Source organism: Archocentrus centrarchus, unplaced genomic scaffold (genome assembly GCF_007364275.1).
Source record: "Archocentrus centrarchus isolate MPI-CPG fArcCen1 unplaced genomic scaffold, fArcCen1 scaffold_52_ctg1, whole genome shotgun sequence".
Taxonomy (NCBI): Eukaryota; Metazoa; Chordata; class Actinopteri; order Cichliformes; family Cichlidae; genus Archocentrus; species Archocentrus centrarchus.
In genome coordinates, this window is record NW_022060274.1 from 1,634,588 (window position 1) to 1,655,880 (window position 21,293).

Sequence of the window (21,293 nt, forward strand, 5' to 3'; positions counted from 1 at the left end):
CACATCAGCTGTGCCCTGTGTTACAGAGTGGGCCATCGTACTGGGACGGCAAGAGCGACACGAAACGTGTTGTTAGGAAAAAGCAGAAAAACAGCTCTGTGAATAAATTATTTTCATTTATTATGCTTTCAGAAATTCTCGTTGTCTCTGCGCAGATAAATACAAACTGTACGTTTAACCCCAGCGCGCTCCGTAACTGCAGTGATGCCACAAAGGACCGAAACGGGACATAAATCATCACCTGAACCTTAATTAGGACTAAATAATTAATGTTCTCTTTTTGTATGATTTCATGTATTGGTCAGGACACCAGTCTCATGTGCTCTGCATGCTCACGGGAATACGTGTGTTTTTGCACCTTTTAAATGCAGAAATAGAAGTGGAAACTTGTTTTGATTTTTACAGTATTTTTGTGGTCCTGTATTACAATTTATCAGGGCAATTATCACTTAGCAGACAGTAATTTATATTTATAGATTTAATAAGTAAAATTGATCAAACCTATAGTCTGTGATCTAAAAATAAACTAGTCGGTACTTCTGTTATTAGGAATAAAAATGGGAACAGATGACTCTTTAATTTTATTGACAGGCTTTTAGATACTAAACATGTTATTTGTTAAAATAAATTAGTTTTTCATCTTTTATAATGCAGTAAATATCAGCAACATGTTTCTTAAACGTCCACCCTGCTGCAAAACTGAATTCTTTGCACTCATAGGAAACTCTTCTGTATTTTGATAAATTAAATATGAATTATTTCCATTTAAAAAAACATATAAATTAGTACTTGTTGTTGTTGTTATTATTATTATTATTATTATTATTAAAATATGAATCAATCCACACAACCTCTGGCTTTACAGACAACAAATGTGTGTTGACACTGACAGATATGAGAACGTTTTGGAGCGTATTAGCATAATGATGATATGTGAATCCTTTCACAGTGTTGCTGAGCTCATCCTGAGGCCTGCTGTCAGGAAAAGAGCTGCTGATTATTTACATGATAAATCAGTTTGTTGTTATGGTGAGCTGCCACATGCAAACTTTGTTCAGTTTGTGAAACGCTCTGATTTCAGAACCTGATTTCTGAGGAGAATTAGACGATAAAAGTTTGTAATTTACATCATGTTGCTTTTACATCACACCAGAGCACTAAAGTGAAGTGTGTTTGTGTTTCAGTGTGATGTTTAATGCTGTTGTTACTGTAGAAAGATGCAGGGAGGCTGCTGACAGTGTTAGCATAGTTGCTTCTTTATTTCTTTCTCTTCAAACTCAAAGTGGACTGAACGATGTGTGAGCACTGAATGGAGATGACAAGGTGTCTCAGGAGTTACTGAGGAAGGCCTCAACTTCACCACATCATAGCATCACACCAGAAAAGGGGAGAAGTCATCGTGTTGGGGGTGTTGTGCCCAGTACTGGTGTCTGTAAATAAGTTTTTGGCCCTGAGAATGAATCATTACCCTGTCCCTTAAAGCCACATGTTAGTGATGTTTGTAGAAAAGGGACTGCAGTGCACTGTGCTGCAGTAATCATTTTATAACATCAGAAATATTTATTAATAACAAAGTAGGATGGTCCTATGGTTCATCTGCATTCACTCCAATAAACGGCACCAAACAAGATTCAGCAGCAGAATCGGCCGTTTGGCTCTGACAGAGAAGATCTGTGCGTGTTTTCATGGGCGCAGCGCACACACTCAGCTCTGCTGCTCCGCCCACAGATGCAGTCTCCTCACAGATGTGGCTCCATTTGTCAAAAGCATCATTACAATAAAGAAATTATTAAACAAACACAATTTTTTTGTGCTGTATGTGCGTGTGCGTGCATGTGTGTGTAACATTCATAAAATCCTGTAAAACACGGGGGGGCCACATGGATCTGGAAACCGTAGAAGCAGAAGGCTGATATGATGTTGATGAAGAAAATATTCACCTGCTCTGGCTGTACAGTGGGCAGTGTGAAAGCACCATTGTTCTCTCAAATGAAATTCAGTTATTATTGTTATTAATTATTATTAATTATTATTAATCGAAACACTAATTAAGTGCCAGATTTTAAGCGTTTGTTTTTTAGTTTCATGAAATTAGAATTTACTTCCCTAATATTTTGAGGTTGATGGTTCCTAATTTTTTCTCTCTTCCAAGACTTAAACTGAGTGTGTCAGAACTTTAAGCTGGTCCGGGACCATTAAAAATGTATGTATAACTAAAAGTATTTTATAATCAAGCCCATGCAGTCCTGCTAAAACTGGAGTGATGTGCTCATTATCTGTTTTAGGCAATAACCTTGGAGAAGAGTCTACTAGAAATGAATGCATGAAGCATTCTAATATTCCCAGGGTGCTGAGATCTTGTACACACTGAAGGATCGCAGGTCAAGAAATGGAGCCTGCTCAGCCCATTTATGAACACTGTTTCTGTGTTGGTCTTCAGTTCAGGTTTATTTATATAGGGCCAAATCAGAACAGTTCCTCAAGGTGCTTTACATGTATATCACGGTAATGATCCTACAGTGTTAGATCAGGTGATCCCTGTGAGCAAGTAATGGGTGATGGTGGGAGGAAAAACTCCAGTTTAAAAAAGAAAGGTCAGGCAGAAGCGGGCTCAGGGAGGGGCAGCCATGTGACAGAGGAGAGCACAGGACAAAACACCAAGTACAGCAGAGAAGAAATAGCATTTAATAAGATGCAGCGATCAGTGAATCACAGGGAGTTCCTCAGCAGCATAACATTTCAGGGTCACATGATCCAGCCCTAACTATCAAAAAGTTTTAAGTCTAATCTTAACTGAAGAGGGGGTAATTCTAGGAAGCACAGGACTTGTTGATGTGGGCACACAGGTACATGTACTCCTCCACATCAGCAGCCTGTCTCATAGACATTGTAGCAGTCCTTCTGTCTGAAGCTGATCATGTGAACTAAGAAACTGAAGAAACTGTCATTTGCTCTCACCTCAAACCTGATGATTTTCTTCACTTCACTCCACACATCCCTGGTGCTGTTCTGCTGGAGGTTGGCCTCCACCTTTCGGACGGCTTGCATTTCCCCAGCTTCAGCCTCCTCAGTTCTCCCCTCCTTCTTTTTTATGGAGCAGTTCTTTCAGCTCACTTGTGATCTGGGGCTTGTTTTTCACAAAGCAACATGGACAGTAAGCTGGTGTGTTCACAGAAACTGATAAATTCTGTGATGCAGCCAGTCAGATGTGACCAGGGTGTCAGCAGGACTAGATTGTGTTGTGATTGTGGACTAGAATGTACATTAATATTATATCCCATGCTGCTCGCTCAGGTCCATTGATCAGCAGCTTTTAGTATTTACAAATTCACAAATGGCTCATATACCCAACCAGGCACTCTCAGTTATGGCTCCAAACTTTGGACCTCAGATCAGCTCATCGAGAGTTCAGGTCCCAGCAGGAGACTATTGTTTTCATTATTATCATTTTATTTCATTTTTTAATTATTTGTATGTTATTACTATTATATTATATTACTACTACTACTATTACTACTACTAGTACTACTACTACTATTACTACTACTACTGCTACTGCTAATAATAATAATAATAATAATTTATTATTATTATTATTAATGGCCGAGGCCTTTCTGTGTGCCGTTTGCTTGTTCTCCCCGTGTCTGTGTGGGTTTCCTCCCACTGTCCAAAGACATGCAGTTAGTGGTTGTCTGTCTGTGACAGGCTGACGACCTGCACAGGTGTACCCCGCCTCACACCCTATGACAGGGGATGGGCCCCCCCGACCCTGAAAAGGATAAGTAGAAGGAGATGGATGGGTGGATTATTAATGAATATCCTTAAATGAATTGTCTTGTTTTAACTGCTTGTAGTTTTCCGTGCTGTGCAGCAGTCTGATGGTTGTCTGTTGTGTGTAATCGTGGTTTTATTAGTGCTCCGTTGTTTCTGACGGTGTCGTCACCGTTAGAGTGATAAAATGGTGTCACATGCTGCCTGTGAACGTAAGAGCAGAAACAATAACAGAGTTTCCTCAGCAGTTTGTGTGCATTCCAGCAGATCTCAGTTCAGCGTCCGGACCCAGAAGTGCTCCTTCGCAGTAACAAGTTCAGGATGGCACCACTTTTCTCTCACCAACAGTACAATCCCTCCACCTTTATCTGCCCCAAACACTCTGAGGTCAGGTACTGGCACGCTGTGGTGAGTGCAGCTTCATTTCTGTGAAACACACACTGCACTCAGGCTATTCTCTCTTGGTCTTTCCCCAGGATGATCACTCGAACGGAGGCTTTATAGTTCCTCCTTTTTGCTGTTGGCTTAGTAGCTCCGGCTCTGTAGCCCCGTTGTTTTTTCCGTAGCTGGATAACAGGTCTTGTTCGATTCAGTAACACTGATGTACTTAATGCCGTCAGTTGTTCCCCAGTGTAAACAATGCAGCTCTCCATTGGCTGAAAAAAATCACCAAGGGTGTACAAGGTAATACATTTGTTAGTTATTAAAAATAACTGAGTTTGTGACTAAGAATAAACACAGGAGCTGCTGCAACAGCTCAGCACTGCATCACAGGATGATAATCCCACAGCTAGCAAACTCACACCCACTGAGTGTGCAGTCAGGTGCTGTTCAACACTATTTCAGGCACTTCCATTAGTAAGTAAAGTATGTTTCCCGCCTACGCCTTTTACTGTTTCACATTGAAAACATGTCTTATTGTCGGTACGTGGTTCCCTCTTGTCGGCTTCTTGAGGATTCCTTGAGCTAAACTCTGAATGCTAAATTGCGCTCACTGCATGTATGTGAGTGGTTCCCACACAGACACGGGGAGAACATGCAAACTCCACACAGGGGGTCCTGGGTTCATCAAGTACAGTATTTAAGGGATTTAATAAGTGTGGCTTAGGAACCACAGGAAGAAAATGGAGTCCTCTGCTAAGAACCCGGATCTCATGTACACCAGGGAAAGAAATAGGGTTTTAGATTCTGCGCTTGGAGCCCCGTCTTCATCTTTCTCTTTTCCAAGAAAAGATCCATGATGAGGAATGTTGGGAACACATGGGGTCACTGCAGAGCAGGTGGAAGAACATTCATTGTGACACCTAATTTCTTCATTTTTAAACGTCACACCAGTTTAAAGCATGATTATTAGGAAGCACTTGAAACTGGCACTCGACATAGAACGCTGGATATTTGTGTTGTGAAATCTCATGTAAATATATTTACACTTCAGACTGCGTGTCAGACCTGTTTTCTGTTTCAGAACAAATCTGTAAATTCTTTGACTGGATCACTTGATGTGAATGTATTTTGATCCGCACCAATCCATACTGTAGCAGCATGAAGGCTAAGAGGGAGACCAATTTCAACATGTTATTCTTTCATCTTCAAAGTTCAAGGTGACTGAATTGATTTGATGCTTAGTATCATGTGAGTGGCCTGCCTGAGAATGCTCCCTGACATCTCCTCACTGCTCACTAATGAATGGCAAATATAGCAAACCGCAGCACTCCACATCTGATCTGCAGAGCAACAAAGAAAGCCAGTGTCCATCACTGAGGCAATCAATGGCTGCAATATCACAAAGCAAAACAATTTCTCTCTCTCACACACACACACACACGGTCAGCAGCAACCCCAATATTTTATTTCTACTTATATTTATCTCAGTCTGTCAGGCCAGGTTAGCAACATGAGAGAAACATAAGAAAGATTTCAGATTAAGATGATTTTTTTTTATATTCCACTGGCTATAAAGTAAATTATCCACCCCACATCCTTCTCCAAGTGAATCACATTCTGTTTAGCAGGGTGGCATGTTATTAGGCCTGACATAACCAGGGTTAATAGAATTCTTCAGGGGTCTGAAACCAAGAGCGATATAATCCCAACAGCAGAGAAATAATAATCCTCCACCAGCACCTGCACCAAAAACTAAAAACAACAATACAGCAAGAAAAGACGTAAACCTTCAACAGTCCCTGTATGATCAAAAATCATTTACATACAGGAATCTGTGTGTGTGTGTGTGTGTGTGTGTGTGTGTGTGTGTGTGTGTGTGTGTGTGTGTGTGTGTGTGTGACATAAAGGTATTCCTTCATAAAGCAAACATAATTACCGGTATTATCTCCTAGAGCTCGATTTGTGCTTCGCTCTCTGAATGTGCAGAAATACAGCAAGAATATTTTATCAACAAATGATCCCTTTGAAACCAAAGCTTACACAGATGATAGTGGTAATAGCACAACAACACTGTTTATGCTGATGTGTGATTTTCACAGTACAGAGGGATAATGTTGAAAGCCCAGAGGAGGGAGGAGAGCAGACAGACTGACACATTTAAGGTAAAAAATGCTGAGAAAATGAAGACTGCGGCACAGCGGCCTGCTGAGTGCTACCACACACATTAGCACTGACTCCAAGGCTGGATGCAGGCGTGAAAAGGCTGTTGGGCATCTGTTAATGGAAAACTGTAAATTCCAGGCATCCATTTAAAGACATCACCAGGAGAACACTTATTTATTTATCTATCTATTCATTCATTTTTTAATCCAACTTCAATTTTCCTCTACACTGGTTTTACTAAGATTGTAAATGCAAGCAAACGCGCAGTGCCATCAACATTGCTGGATTTATTAATGTTTTGAAAAGCTGGCTATCAGTGAGAGATAACCAACATGTAGAGGATGGTTCAGTGTAATAATTTATATTTTTTCCCTCCTTGAGATCAAATTTTTAATCCACATTTACTGTGTATAACCCTGTGTGTAAATGTAAATGAAAAATGTGTCATTTTTTAATTTCACACCAGTCTTCTGATGCATTGTCAGTTTGCATATCAGCGTCAGGCGTGACTGTGACATCAGGTCAAGCTTTATCTCCGGGGACTGGCAGAGAATGAACAGAAAAGGCTATCAAAAATCCATGTATCATTTTAAATCTCACTGATATACATTTCCATTTCAATACATTTCATATATTTATAATAACAAGCAGTTCAGTCACAAACAGGAAGAATATGTTTTTTTTTTTTTAATGAATAGTAGATTCACAGGAATAGTTGAAGGTCACACTCCCCGTTCTTCTCTACAGTGAACACCCCCACCACCTGTCACGACAGATCACAGTGTCATCTACAAAGATCACAGTCCACAGAGTCCCCACTCAAAGCAAACAATGCTTCTAATTCAGTTCACTTTTATTTATATAGCCCCAAATCACAACAGGCGCCTCAAGGCACTTTATATCAAAAGGTAAAGACCCTACAATAATACAGAGAAAATCAAAACGACCCCCTGTGAGCAGCACTTGGTGACAGTGGGAAGGAAAAACTCCCTTTTAACAGGAAGAAACCTGCAGCAGAACCAGGCTCAGGGAGGGGCAGTCTTCTGCTGTGAGGGGGGAAAGCCAGAGATTAATAATAATTAATGATTAAATGCAGAGTGGAGTATAAACATACAGTCAAAAGTTGGCACCCCTGAAAATTTTCCAGAAAATGATTGCAATCACACGTTTTGTTGTGCACATGTTCATTTCCTTTGTGTGTGTTGTTCCAACATTTTCGGCCATGACTGTAAGCCTGTAGTGCTCTTTCTCAAAATCACCGTCGCAAACAAGAAGGTGCTCAGAGCCGATCCCTGATGTAACTCCTCTGTCACTCCTACCACACACCTCACTGCTGTCTCACTGTCCTCATACATGTCCTGCACCTGCTTCACTCCTGACTTCCTCAAACCACAGTTCCTCTCTTGGTGCCCTCTCATCTGCTTTCTCTACCTCCACAAAGACACAGTGCAGCTCCTTCTGACCTTCTCTAACTTCTCCATCAACACTCTCAAAGCTAACGGCACATCTGTAGTGCTCTTTCTCAACATGAAGCCATACTGCTGCTCACTGATCATCACCTTTCTTCTTAAACTAGCAACTCTTTCCCATATCTTCATGGTGTGGTTGTTCAGCTTTATCTCTGCACATCATTGTGTACCAACACACTTCTCCATTTCTCAGGCATCCTTTCACTCCACAGTTAGTCTGGTTAAAAAGTCCACTGTCCTCTCTCCTAAACATCTTCATACTTCCACACATATGTCATCTGGACCAACTGCCTTCCACTCTTCATCCTCTTCATAGCTGCCCTCGCTTCCTCCTTACTAATCCTCCGCACTTCCTGATTCACTAGCTGTCCTCCATCAGTTCTCCTCTCTCTCATTTTCTACATCCATGAGCTCATCCTTTCAGCTCTCTGTCCAGCCAGTTGATACAAGTCCTCTTCTCCTTCCAGTGTCCAGCCTCACATACAACTCACTATAAGTATTTCCCTTTGCTGCCTCTCTCTGCTGTACATCTAGCCTCCCAGTGCTCCTGTCTACTTTCTTCATATCTTGACTATCCCACTTTTTCTTTGCACCAAGTCTCATTATCCTCTTTTCTGTGTTCAGAGGATATACCAAACACCTTCTTGGCAGTTTCCCTCAACACCTCAGCTGCACTTTCACAGTCACCTGGTAATTCTTTCCTACTACCCAGAACCTCTATCAACTCCTCCCTGAACTCTGTGCAACAGTCTTCCTTCTTCAGCTTCCACTGTTTAATCCTTGCCTCTGCCTTCACTCGCTTCTTGATTTCCAGACTACCAACCGATGCTGCCTAGCTGCATTCTCCTCTGACACCACTTTGCATTCACACTTGTTTAATCCTCCCAAAAAATTAGAATCTACTAAATGTAATATGTAGCTGCTATTGGTGGACACCAATAGCATGTGGCATCTTGTGTAAATTTGATTTGTGTAACACTTTGCCCTGACAGAACTCAAGTTCTTTTGGTTTGATTTTTTCTCCAAAACACCTCAAGAAAAAGCTTCAACATAAGCACACACTTTCTGCTCAAAGTGAAACACTTCTGCCCACTTGGATGCATCTTTTCCTCAGTTTGTGCTGCAGAGGACCTGTGCGGGCACCTTGCAATTGAAAGTTGTTGCACCAGTGATTTGCAATCTGTCAAAATTCAATGCAATCAACCACTGATTTTTCCTGGTCACTACGAGGTTGCTGTCCTGTTTTTAATCCCAGTGTGACTGAGCCATTAGGACAGATGACCTCCCATCTGACCTGAGAACACTTTGCTTCACAAAAGACATCAACTCAGAGATTGCAAAATGCCTAGGCTGCAAACAAGCCCCCAGAACAAGAAGTAGTGGTGCCACCTTTTCCTGTTTAACCCTTTGTGACTGGTTGGTGAATAGTGATTTGATATTGGTGTTTACTGGTGCTGGCACTGGTATAATAAAAAAAAAAATATTGAATTGAATAATGGCCATTCAGGGAGAATATCAAGCTTTGTTATCCTTAAATTAAACATGACCTCATTTGAGAGAGCAGACAGGACTCCCAGTTAGTCATTATTAAGGCAGCAGTCGATAGCATGCAGCCCCACAGAGCTGAAAGCCTGTGATTTTAGAGGAACCACTGCACAACATCCCCCTGGCTTCACAATAGCTGTGCTCCTGGGAGATTTGCAAGAAGCTGTGAGTAGTTTGTCATCAGTGCTTTTTTCCTGATTCTCTGCAGTCTGAAAGATTTAGGCCAGCTCCTCTTTTTCTAATGACTAGCACAGATGTTCAACACTGAAGGGCACAAGGACACCTGCAGCCAGACTGCTGGTCAATGACACCGAGCTTAGTTTTCTTTGGCAACTCTAGCTGCTGTTTAGGGTCTGAGAATGTAATCAGTCATCTATTACTGCTTACCTATCCTCCACCTGCACAGCTGACTGAAACCTAAAGTTTCACATTCTTCATAGGATTAACATAATCTTGACTCATTATGCAGCGAGAGAGCATAGATAGAGCATAGACAGTGTGCTTCACTTTTACTGGAGTCAGCTACAGTGACCCAGTCTTTTAGAAATTATTTTTGTATATTGTGTGTTTGTGCTGACATAGAGGTACTTCATAAATCTTTACTTTTTGACATTTTGTGGTCACGGAGGCATGTCGAGAAGATCCTTGACGAATTCCTTCCACCACCGGATTATATCCTCACTTGTATCCTCAGCAGCGCCACATCTGCACTACACACTATGTGAGTAGAGCATTGCTTTCCCCTTCTGAGTTGCCTGATGATTTGCCAGAATAACTTCAAGGCTGAACAAAAATCTTGTTCCACAGCCTCACCGAGCTCCTCCTGAGTTTCTGCCTCAGCTATTGCCAAAGGCGCACTCCGCTTGGCCTGCCAGTCCCTTTCAGCTGCGCTGAAGTCTCAGAGGCTAACACCCCGATAGGATTCCTCCTCCGTCTCCTGTGTCCACCAGGTTTGGAGATTTACTGCCTCGACAAGTGCCAACCACGTTGCAGCCACAGCTCCATGCAGCTGCCTTAAAGGGGGAAGTACTGTGGAAGTACTACTGTAGGTGAGAACTGAAGATCTTGTAGACCACCACACCCTTACTATATGTTTGGGCAGGCCTGTCCAGCATCTTCCCCCGCCGCCTGGTCCAACTCACCACCGGGTTGTGATTTTTCTTTTTTGACAACATGGTATTAGTCATGGACAAACTATGGTTAACACAGAAGTCCAATAACAGTACACCACTTGGGTTAGGTTCAGTAGGGCAGTGGAGTCACCAGGTGGGGCACTCCACAGCATCCCACCCAGCAACTCCAACAAGTCTGGGTCCTCTGAACTGGCGTTTTGCACATAAGTGCAGATGACAGTTAGGACTTGTTCCCTCACCCAAAAGCACAGCAACCCTCTCATTCCAATGTAGGGGCAAGTCCCTCCCACCAAAGGCAACTCCACATTGGAACAGAGTCCAGCCCTTCTCCAGGGGACTGATTCCAGAGCTAAAGCCATGAGTTGAGGTGACCCTGACTATAACTAACCAATGTCTCTCAACCTCACACTCCAGCGCAGGCTCCTTCCCTGCCAGAACATGTGACACAACATGTCCCAGTAGTTCTAGCTCTCTTCCACATCATATCATCTTTCCTGTCTCCCCTCATCCTCAAATGGTCGCAGCAGATGGCTGCCCCTCCCTGATCCTGGTTCTGCAGAATAATAAAACTGAATTGAACTGAAAACATCGGTGGAAATAAATGTTTTTTTTGCAGATGTAAATGATTGACTCCACCTAGCAACATCTTTTTTCTTTTCTTTTTGATTGTTTTTTTTTTTTTTGGGGGGGGGGGGGGGGGTATTTTCCGTTATTGTCATTTATCAAGATACATTTAATGCCACAAAGCATTACAAAAATAATCTAATGTATTTAAGGTGGTGTGCAGTGATCTTCTTCAACTCAGCGTATTTTCTTTGGATAGAATATATTTTTTCGGCCTCCCACAGAAGCAGCCTTCAATTTTACTGAATCCCTTGAGCACTTGAGAGGGAGATTTTGCCTGGAATGTGTTGGTTCATTCAGGTCTCAGATTGAATCCTGTGTCTGCTGCTTGTTATTACAATAGAGCACTCAGTATGCACAAAGGGACTCTCCTGCTCAAGCTTTTAATGGGACTTTTAGGTGGAGAATGCAGTACTCTGTCTGACAGCCTTGCCACTTTGTCTTTTTTTTCTTCAACTTTGTCAGACATGCACATACACACCCCTTTCCCTCTTATGTCTCAGTCCTCTTGGCTGCTAATCAGGTTCTCCATCACTTTAGAGGGGTCATAGATGATAACCTGATTCTAATTACATACAAGGGGAACCTTTGATGTCTTTTGTGTGTTTCTCCCGCTGGGTTCCCATCTTGCCAACCCTCAGTCCCCCTTCCCTCCCTCCACACAAACTCGCAGTCACCCACCAAATCTTCTCCTCCACCTCAAACTCCCTGGAGACGTCTTTGTACGAGGCTAGACATACATGCAGCGGTGAAGCAGCCTCAGTACTACAAGGTGAACTATTCCCTTGCACGTGTTATTATTAATAACTGCCAGAGAGAGAGGTCACCAAAGACAACTCCTTGAAAAGAACCTGGGGCAAGGCAAGTAGGCCGCAGCTGGGTGTGTTGTAAAACAATATCCCCCTCCCCCTGAAGAGACTGAAGAGAGTTTAAAACAAGAATAATGCATGTGGGAAAAAGGGGAGAGCCACACAGTCACATTATTTGACTGTGAAAAATTAAGATGTCACCACCTGGCGCTTTTAAGCATACCTTTACCACTGAGCTGAAGGTATTAGAATATGAATAGGTTGGGGCTATAACTTTCATTGCCCTTTCTCTCTGTCTGTTCTCTGCTCTCCTGCATTGTCGTTAACTTCTGATGGCAGCATTAAATTTAAATGGCTGCTGAATACAGAGCCACTGGGAGGAGCAGAGACAAAAATGGGAGAGATGCTAATCACCAGTCAAATTATGGCATATCTCTGCTTAGTGGAAATCATGGTGCTTTTTTTTTATAGCTGTACAGCACAATTCGGCAGTTCTGGCAAAAATATAGTGAATATGAGTCAAATTTAAAGTGTTGCCTCAAAGAATAAATACAGGACAACTCCCTATTTAAAGGAGCAGTAATGTTCACTCTCAAAATGCTTTAAATGCTTGATACTGAAATATTGTATCAGCCTTACTCAATTATTATTTATGACAACTCCAGTTTTACCATCCTCAGCTCTGTGCAGCAGTTCACACTTGCAGCCTCTCCAAATGAAAGTGGTTTTGGTGGGGTCGAGATTCATGTAATGGTCAACAGTATGATTTAATCTCCTCTATGCTAAGGAACAGAACGGGCTAATCCTCCCATGCAGCAGTATAGCTTTATCTTCTCATGCCTCAGTTTAAAGTATTAAAATTGCTGCATACCTTTCTCCTGCTTGTTTTGGGGATTTAAAAAGGGACTAAAATGTGGCTGGTTCAGTAATTACTCCCACAGTGTCAGCGATAGGAGACGCTCATCATTCATGCTGCTGCAGTCACATCTCACAGACATAATGTACTCTTTTATTATTAGATCCTGCAATTGATTGTTTAACCTATTTGTAAATTTTTTTTAATTTGTTACAAATGATAACACAGGTTAAAGATTCTGTCCTTGAAAAAATAAATTTTTTCAAGGAAAAATATTTTTTCAAATATATAACACATAATTTTTTTCAGCGATGTAGAAAACCAAAGCCAGCTTTCAGTTTGACTGTCTGATTCAGTTATATTTACACTTATTCAATAATTGGTAATAGTTTTTGTTTGTTTTTCATAAAAAAAAAACATTTCTGTCAAATATCTTTGTTTTTTGTGGAAATAGCAAAATTAGGAGATCATAACTGAAGCGATCACAAACCAAAACCCGTGTGTGATTTGTTTGGTGCATAGCTAAATGGACTGGTACTTATATAGCACCTTTTTGCTCTGTTTGAGCACTCAAAGCACTTTCTACTCATTCACCCAGTCACACACACATCCATAGAGTGCTTTTATCTAACATTCATACACACACGCTCAGATGGATGCATCAGGGCCAACTCAGGAATCAGGGCCCAAGCATATTTCAGCACATGGATGGGAGGAGCTGGGATCAATTCACTTACCTTCTGATTGGTCCATAGGGAGGGGCTGTGGCTCAGGCTAACTGTAACCCTACACCGGCACAGATTTTGGTGATTAAATCATGATTAGAAATCAATGACAAACTTGATTTTGCAGTATCCTCTAAGAAGAACTGAAAATTAAGTAACAGCTAAAACCAGCCTCTTCTCCACAAACTGTAACAAGCATGAACCACGAGATCATGAATTTTAGATATGCTTTTTGTTAGTAAGTGTTTACAGTTGGGAAAACTCAATAATATACTGTCACACTAAATGTTCACCCCCTCTTAAAAAGCCACAAAATTCAGCCACCTTGATTAAATGAAATCAAATTAAGAGCTGCTGTGCAGATTAAACATGAATGGGTGAAGATGAACTGCAACTTTTTGGTATTATTCAAATTTACACTGAAGTATAACACATTTCACATTCTAGCAAATAAAATGTGAAACACCCCAACAAAATTTCAGTTTAGTCATTTAAACAATACAGCTTATTAAAACAGTGACTGAGGGAAACGCACTTCCACTGTACAACAACTTTAAAACTGTTCACAAAGTTGCCAGTAATCAGTTCCCACTTAAATCTGTGAAAAAACACACGAGGTGATTTAAAAAAAAAAAAAAAAAAGAGGTCAGTGTGTTTACAGTCACTTTGAAAAGTTTGGAAGATTAATTCAGATTAATTCAGATTAATTCAGATTGCAGACTTTATGTACCTGCCACATTTTCAGTAGTCAGTCTCAGCTCGTGTCAGTGCTGCTCATTCAGCTTTTTAAAATCCCTGCGTTACGTTGCTCTGCTGTACAGGACACACAAAGAATGACTGTTGGGCCTTAGAGGTCTGCAATTCATGGACATTCAGAAGAAACAGATCTTCCAAAATCTTTGTTGATCTCGTATATAAAATATGACAAACAGTGCATTCCGGCTTTTTTCAGATTTTGTTGACACCTTTTGTCAGAGTTGGACTGACAGTTCGTTTGTGGCTCAAGTCTTAGACAGTAATCAGTAGCAGCGGGGTTGTTACCACAAAGTACTGCATCACTCACTACTTATTATTAAGAAAAATCAAATGCACTGCTTTCTATAGTTCTCATAAAAAGTAATTTACTATTTGTTACATTATTATTTCCTGTGATATATTGTCATCTAATTGCCAGTCAATAATATAACACTGAACTTTACATATATTCACACATCAGCACAAATCCTTGTCCTACTTGTAAGCTCCATTTTTTCACTGTCATCACAAAGCAGCTGCAAAGTTTGTGAAAAACAGCTAGTTTTGCACAGAAAACATTTCCTTTTCTTCAAGCATGTTCATAACTACCTTTGTTATGTGATGAAAACTGAGCTTTGTCTGCTTGGTAGGCAAACAGGCTTGAGCAGCACTCTGGATCCAGGGCCTCCTCTACTAGCACCAGTTAGCTCCAGTATTATATGGCATTTCCATTAGTACCTACTCAGCACGACTCGCCACGGACTTGTTTTGTTTCCACTGCAATTGAGTACCATCTCAATGTGGGTGGAGTCGATATAGCAGTGTGGGCAGTAGTCTCTTGACGTAATTTGTATGCGACTCAAAACACAACACAACAGTGGATGAGATAGAGGCAAGCTAACACAGCTAAGGCCAGTTTACTAACATCATCATCTGTAAGTCCCCTGTACAATGTTTTAATGGATGAAGGTTATCATTAAGTATTAACCCTATACCACCAAACATGTCATAATCAACTCAGTGTACTTCAAAAGTGCCGCCATTCGCGTACTTCTGGCAACAGTTACCATAATGTCTCTATGTTGGGTGTGAATTTTTCTGAGAGGACAAATGGTCGCATAATTATGGTAATTCAAGGTTCTTTTGATCAGCCGCCTCAGCTCTCCGTGTTAACCAGCTGTTCACGGCTATTAGGGGCAGGTACCGGTGCTTCAGCGGCGATCGCCCGGCAGTTTAGGGTTAAAATATTATGCTGTGTGTGCGTTTCAAATGGCTCACTTGTTGCAGAACTACTGCTGCAAACTGTCGGTCTGGGCATTCAGTCGGTACTTTGCATTCCTCCATTTTCTTGCTGTCTGGTTTTAAAAATGGTCCGGTCGATTCTGGTGAAGGAGTCGCTCTTGTGACTCAACTAGTGACGACCAGTGCCGGTCAGTGGCATGCTGTTCTTCCGCATCACATTTTCCGATCGCCTCGGATTGCTTGGAACCCCGGCTGAGTGGGTACTGAAAAAGTACCTGGTACCAGGTACCAATGGAAATGCCTACAAACCGTGCCGAGTCGAGCCGTGCTGAGTAGGTACTAATGGAAACGCGGCGTTAGCACCAGTATTAGCTCCAGTGTTAGCTCAAGTGTTAGCTCTAGTGGATAGTTGTTTTTATGTCTCAGCACATGTAGCACCTGCACAGTAACATCCTGAAGCATTTTTTTTCTGCCTGCCTTTTATGTAGACGTTTAGAGAACACAATTAACAAACTTAGAATTGATAAGTAAATCATTACAGAATAAGGTAATGTTTTTAAACAAATTTCTTACATTTGAATGTGTTGCACACAACACTGGTAAGTCCTTAAATATCTGTATAACTTGAAAAATACCCCTAAGGATGAAAAATGGGGAGAAAGCAGGATTTATGTATGTAATCACTGAACTGGTCACACTCAGGTCAGTTAGTGGACTCTTTTTTTTGGCAATTCCTTGTGTGAGTTTCTTCTTCATTGCAGCTTTTTTTCCTTTTCACCTTCATTCAATTTCAACATTATCACAAGGATTCATGTGCAGTGATTCTAATAAACCACATTTTTGGGAGAATCTGTTTATAGGTGTGTTTTAATAAAAATCTTAATATTTTGCACCAGTGTGTTACTGATTGAGTAAGTAATGCCATATATTCTTTGTCCCTCCACAGTCATATTTTGTATTTGTGGACAGTCGTCATCCTGACAGACCTTATAGCTTTCAGACACCGAGCACTTTGTTTATCTGGCAGCATAAGCAGCTAAGACTGGGTAAATGTCACAAACTGGAAAAGCCTGGAAATATTTTATATCAGCTGTGAATGTGCTTGAGGTTAACCTGTGTTAAGATTTTAGGATCCATGCTATTCGGTTAATACTAGGAGTAAAAGAAATCTTGTGTTCCTTGTGAGCAGAGTGAAATGATAATAATGATCACTTAGTGGTTAGTAGACAGCTTGTAGTAGCTGAGTGTGCTGTTGCTGTAAGTGTTCAACAGTGGAGGCGATTGGTTTTGGACAGTTATTGATTTCTTACAGCCACATAGTCTTGGTAGTGTTATGTAATTTGAAAGGCTTGGGTTGACACAGTTTCAGCCTTCCAGATGCATCTTCGCCTCCACCTACATCAGTCTATTTTTTCTGTTCCAAAACTCCTTTAAACAAACACTGATCCGATGGTGCTGAATCTCAAACAAAGAGAAAAAATCTTTATCTAAAATCAAAACGATGAGAATTCAGAATATGTCATTTTCTTCTGTTTTAGTTTAGGGCTAACTCATAATTCACATATCCTAATTAAAAAATCCTATATTTCTACATCATTCCATAAATACAGGAGCATCAATCCAGAACAAACAGACTCCAGAGCAATCACCACCCTGAACTCACACACTCACCCACTGTAACTGTGCAATATTATATCATTCATACTGAACAATGTCTGTCACTCCTATATCTGGTAATATCCAATATTCATTCACTAGTGCAATAATCACAATCGTCATTATTATATGTATACACCTTTTTTATTTTTTACAATGTATATATTTTTATACATTCTCTTGTTTTCTGTATTTTTAATACATTTTATTTTCTGTATATATTTTTATACATTTTATTTTCTGTATATTTTATACATACTGTTTTATTTTCTGTATATTTTTAGATTATATTAGATTATTATATTTTTATTTTAGAAAGTTTGACTTTCTGTTGCATGGCACTGAACAGGAGTGGCCCTCCAATCTCATTTTACACCCTGTATAATCACAATAAAGGCATTCTATTCAATTCTATTGTAAATGCTACCACTTTTAATTTGTCTAGCTTAGTACCATTTCTTTATTGTAGCTGACAGTAATTCCTGTTTGATGAGGATGGACTCGTAGGTAAGGTCTCAGGTTAGACAGCTGAGACACACAAATTCACTCTGGATGAAGGCTAGACTCATCTTGTTAACCTGTTCCTCACTATAGTAAAATACTGAAATGTACTCTCACTGATCAAGAGCAGGTTAAGTGCAGTCAGACTATCAACCTGCCTTTTTTGGCCTGTTTTTTGGTATCTGTGTTCCCAGGTACCGGCCTTCAATTTTGAGAGTAAAGTGTCACCATAACTAAAGCTCCGGGTCATATTTGTGTATCTACTAAAATCCCACAAGGCTGTTATCTCGTATAGGTTCCTGAGCATTGCCTTGATACAGTCTCAGTTCATCTGTGGGATTATCCAAGAGTGTGCCAAACATCAGTCTGAGCAATGAAAAATTCATTGAGTCGGTTACCTTGTGCAATTGTAAATCATGTGCCTGTCCCAGTCATGGACCTGGTAGACCTTGTTCTAATGAATATTGACTCGTATTTGGTTGAATTCAATAAGGCAAATCAAGCCATTTAAATGTCTGAAACTGTGTTCCACTCTTGTCACAGGTGCCAGAGTCTCAGCTCCTTTACCTGCTGATAGGACTCACCCTAAATTTAACTTAGTTGCACAGTGGTAGCTGATGGGGTTTTTACTTCTCATCCCAACTATTTGATAACCTCTCTCCTTCCAGACTAATCTTTATGGCCCTGATAAATGGTCTATATTGACATCAAAGGGATGGAAAGATGGTGCTGTGCCTTATGGGTAGGAGAACATGAGCCCGTCGAAAGAGGCTGGGCCCAGCTCCCCTTTTCACTAAACAGTGAATGTGTCTGTTCACTATAAAATTCAAATTCAAAATGCACTTCTTTGTATTTTTAATTAAACTCTAGTGCAGTTTGGAGGCTATTTGACCTTTGCTGCCCCATATTTATGGGGAGTGCCACAGGTCATTTCTATGCATTTATTAATGGCTTACCCGCCTCCCTTTTCCTCTTAGGCAATGATCCTTGAGGCTTTACAGATTAAGGAGAGGTTTGGGTCTTAAGTATGGCCTATTTTTAATCTGCTATGTGGGAAATTCTTTAAGACAGAAGAACTAAAATGTCTAAGGCTTCAGTTAAAATGGCTAGGAAAAGCAGGTTTTACGTCATGTTGACTATAGGTGTGGTTAATGACCTGAACCCTGATTTTCTCCCTCAGCTTTCTCTACTTTTTTTTTTTTTCACATCTAAATGTTGTAGGTGTTTTGGTGTGAATGTCATGAGTGTTTGCTGAATGCCACTGCCATATTTCAGCTTTGCTTCAGTTTATTTAGGTGTCTCAAACTACTTGGTTATAGTTTGGGATTTACAGATCTTAGAAAACATCAACATTAACGGCCAGTAGGAGACAGTATTTGGACAATTATAGCTGTCATTTAAAAGATAACCTTTTGAGTATTATTAGGTATTTCAAAATTCTGCCTTTTTTTTCTAGTGGTGCAGGGCTCTGAATCCAAGTCCCCCAACATCATCCCACCCCCTGACAACCTTTTTGACTAGCTTTCAAAAAGTGCTAATTAAATATTTTTTCCTTTACAAAAAGAGCTACAAGGTCATTACAGCAAAATAAGAATAAGATTTGTTTAGTTATACACTTGAAAATGTTTCATAGAAACAAAAATGAATATTTATGAACATTATGCATTAATGCAAAAAAATATAAAAGCAAGTACAGTTACGTTCCAGAGACCCCTGTGATAAGTGAAAATCTGCGAAGTAGCAGCGTTGTAGTTATTATTTATTTATTTTCTTATATATATTTTAAGGCTTTATAAACCCCTCCCACACTCCTATAAACCTTTCCCACTCTCATACTACAACTTGAAAGATGAAGATGATGAATTATGTAGCTGTGCAGTACTGAAGGCAATGAAGGTGGTGCAGCATCTTCGCCCTCTGCCGTAACTTCTATTTCCACTAAAGCCGTAGGCGTAACTTATCTCTTCGTCCGAGTGATGAAAATAGTTATGGGGTGCTATATAAATACATATATACTGCAAAATCCCGCAATATAGTGAAAACTCGCGAAACAGATTTAGTAATATTTTTCAAAAAGATCCACGATTCAGTGGCGCCACAATAAGTGAACCACGATATAGCGAGGGACCACTGTGTAGATATCAGTTCAGTGTGTAGTGATACCAGGGATGCTGACCAATATTTATAGTGTCTGAATACAATTGTACAAGACGTTGCCTTTTTTCTTTTTCTTGAGGGTGGCTGTGGCCCAGGAGGTAGAGCAGGACACCTATTAATCAGAAGGTTAGCAGTTTGATTCCTGGCTGCTTCAATCTGCATACCAAAGTATCCTTGTGCAGGATACTGAACCCCAAGTTTCTCTCTGATGCAGCTGTCGGAGTGTGAATGTTGGATAGAAGGCACTTAGCTTAGAAGGAAGTGCTTGTATGAATGGGTGAATGAGGCATGTTGTATAAAGTGCTTTGAGCACCCAAAGTAGAAAAGTGCTACAAAAGAACCAGTCCATTTACCATATTCTTTCATCCGTCCATCCATTTTCTTAGCTGCTTATCCAATTCGGGGTCACTAGAAGCAAAATTAAAAAAACAAAATACACGCGCACACACACACACAGGACAATGCTGACCACACAGCCGTGATGTCCCCAGTGGTACCCAAAGCACTGTTGCAAGGACAGACTTGACATTTTCCAAAAATGTATATTGATATTTTTAAATTCAAAGATCTTGGCTTGGTCTTAACACAATGGTTTTGCACTAATTAAAGAGTGACAAATAGGGCTATATGGCTTTATGCTGTCAGAGGGCTGGGTGTTCCTAATCTCTTAATCGTAGCTGTAGCTTTCAGCAATAGTGGCTGTATGGTTTTGTTTGTTTCTTTGGTCGTGTTTAATTTTGTGTGTGAATAAAGGACCCCGTGTGGTCGCCGCCTGTGCGAGCCTGGGCTCTATGCCTTGTCTGGCTGCAGCCAGTGGTGTGTTCCTCTGCTGGCTGCAGCACAGCTAAATATTTGGCTGCCACATCGCCTCTGCAGGCATGTGAGAGTATGATAACAGCACTGCTGTTTGACACACAGTGATATGCAGCAAGGACCCCACCCCCAGCCCCTCACTTTTTGGCACACATTGGTTCTGTGCTAGGGAGTCATCCAATCCACAGTTTTCAGCCTGTATACAATCACCCCTCATAGTCAGAGTAGTCAGAAACACACACACACACACACACACACACACACACACACACACACACACACACACACACACACACACACACACACACACACTTCTGGAAAATTAAGCATTATATAGAAGATAATCCTCTTCTTCATGAACCAGTACTTTTCACTCTTTCTAACTATCGATGCTGAGTTATTCTAGGTGACAGCAGATGTGTTGTGGCATGCAGCATCAACACATATGCATGATTAATGTGGCTTACCTGAGAAGATGACAGACAACTTTGGCTATATGCCCAGCAACAAAGGGGTTGAGAAAAAGGATGGAACATATTAGGGATAAAGAGAGTTTGAGGACAAAGAGAGATTGAGCACTTGTTAATCAAAGCCCGCTTAGTACAGTATGAATAGTTAACAGCTCAGTGTGGATCCATGCAGGTGTAGTTGTAGGGCAGAGAACAGCTGAGCAATCAGAGCTCTGGTGTAGGTTTAGCCGAAGCTGGTTA

At 40.8% G+C, this 21,293-nt stretch overlaps 1 protein-coding gene across 4 annotated transcripts in view; it reads left to right on the top strand.

Annotated features, from left to right (window-relative positions):
- Positions 1-21,293, top strand: part of lmo3 (LIM domain only 3) — a 76,709-nt gene that overhangs the window by 24,158 nt on the left and 31,258 nt on the right. The window lies entirely within an intron of this gene.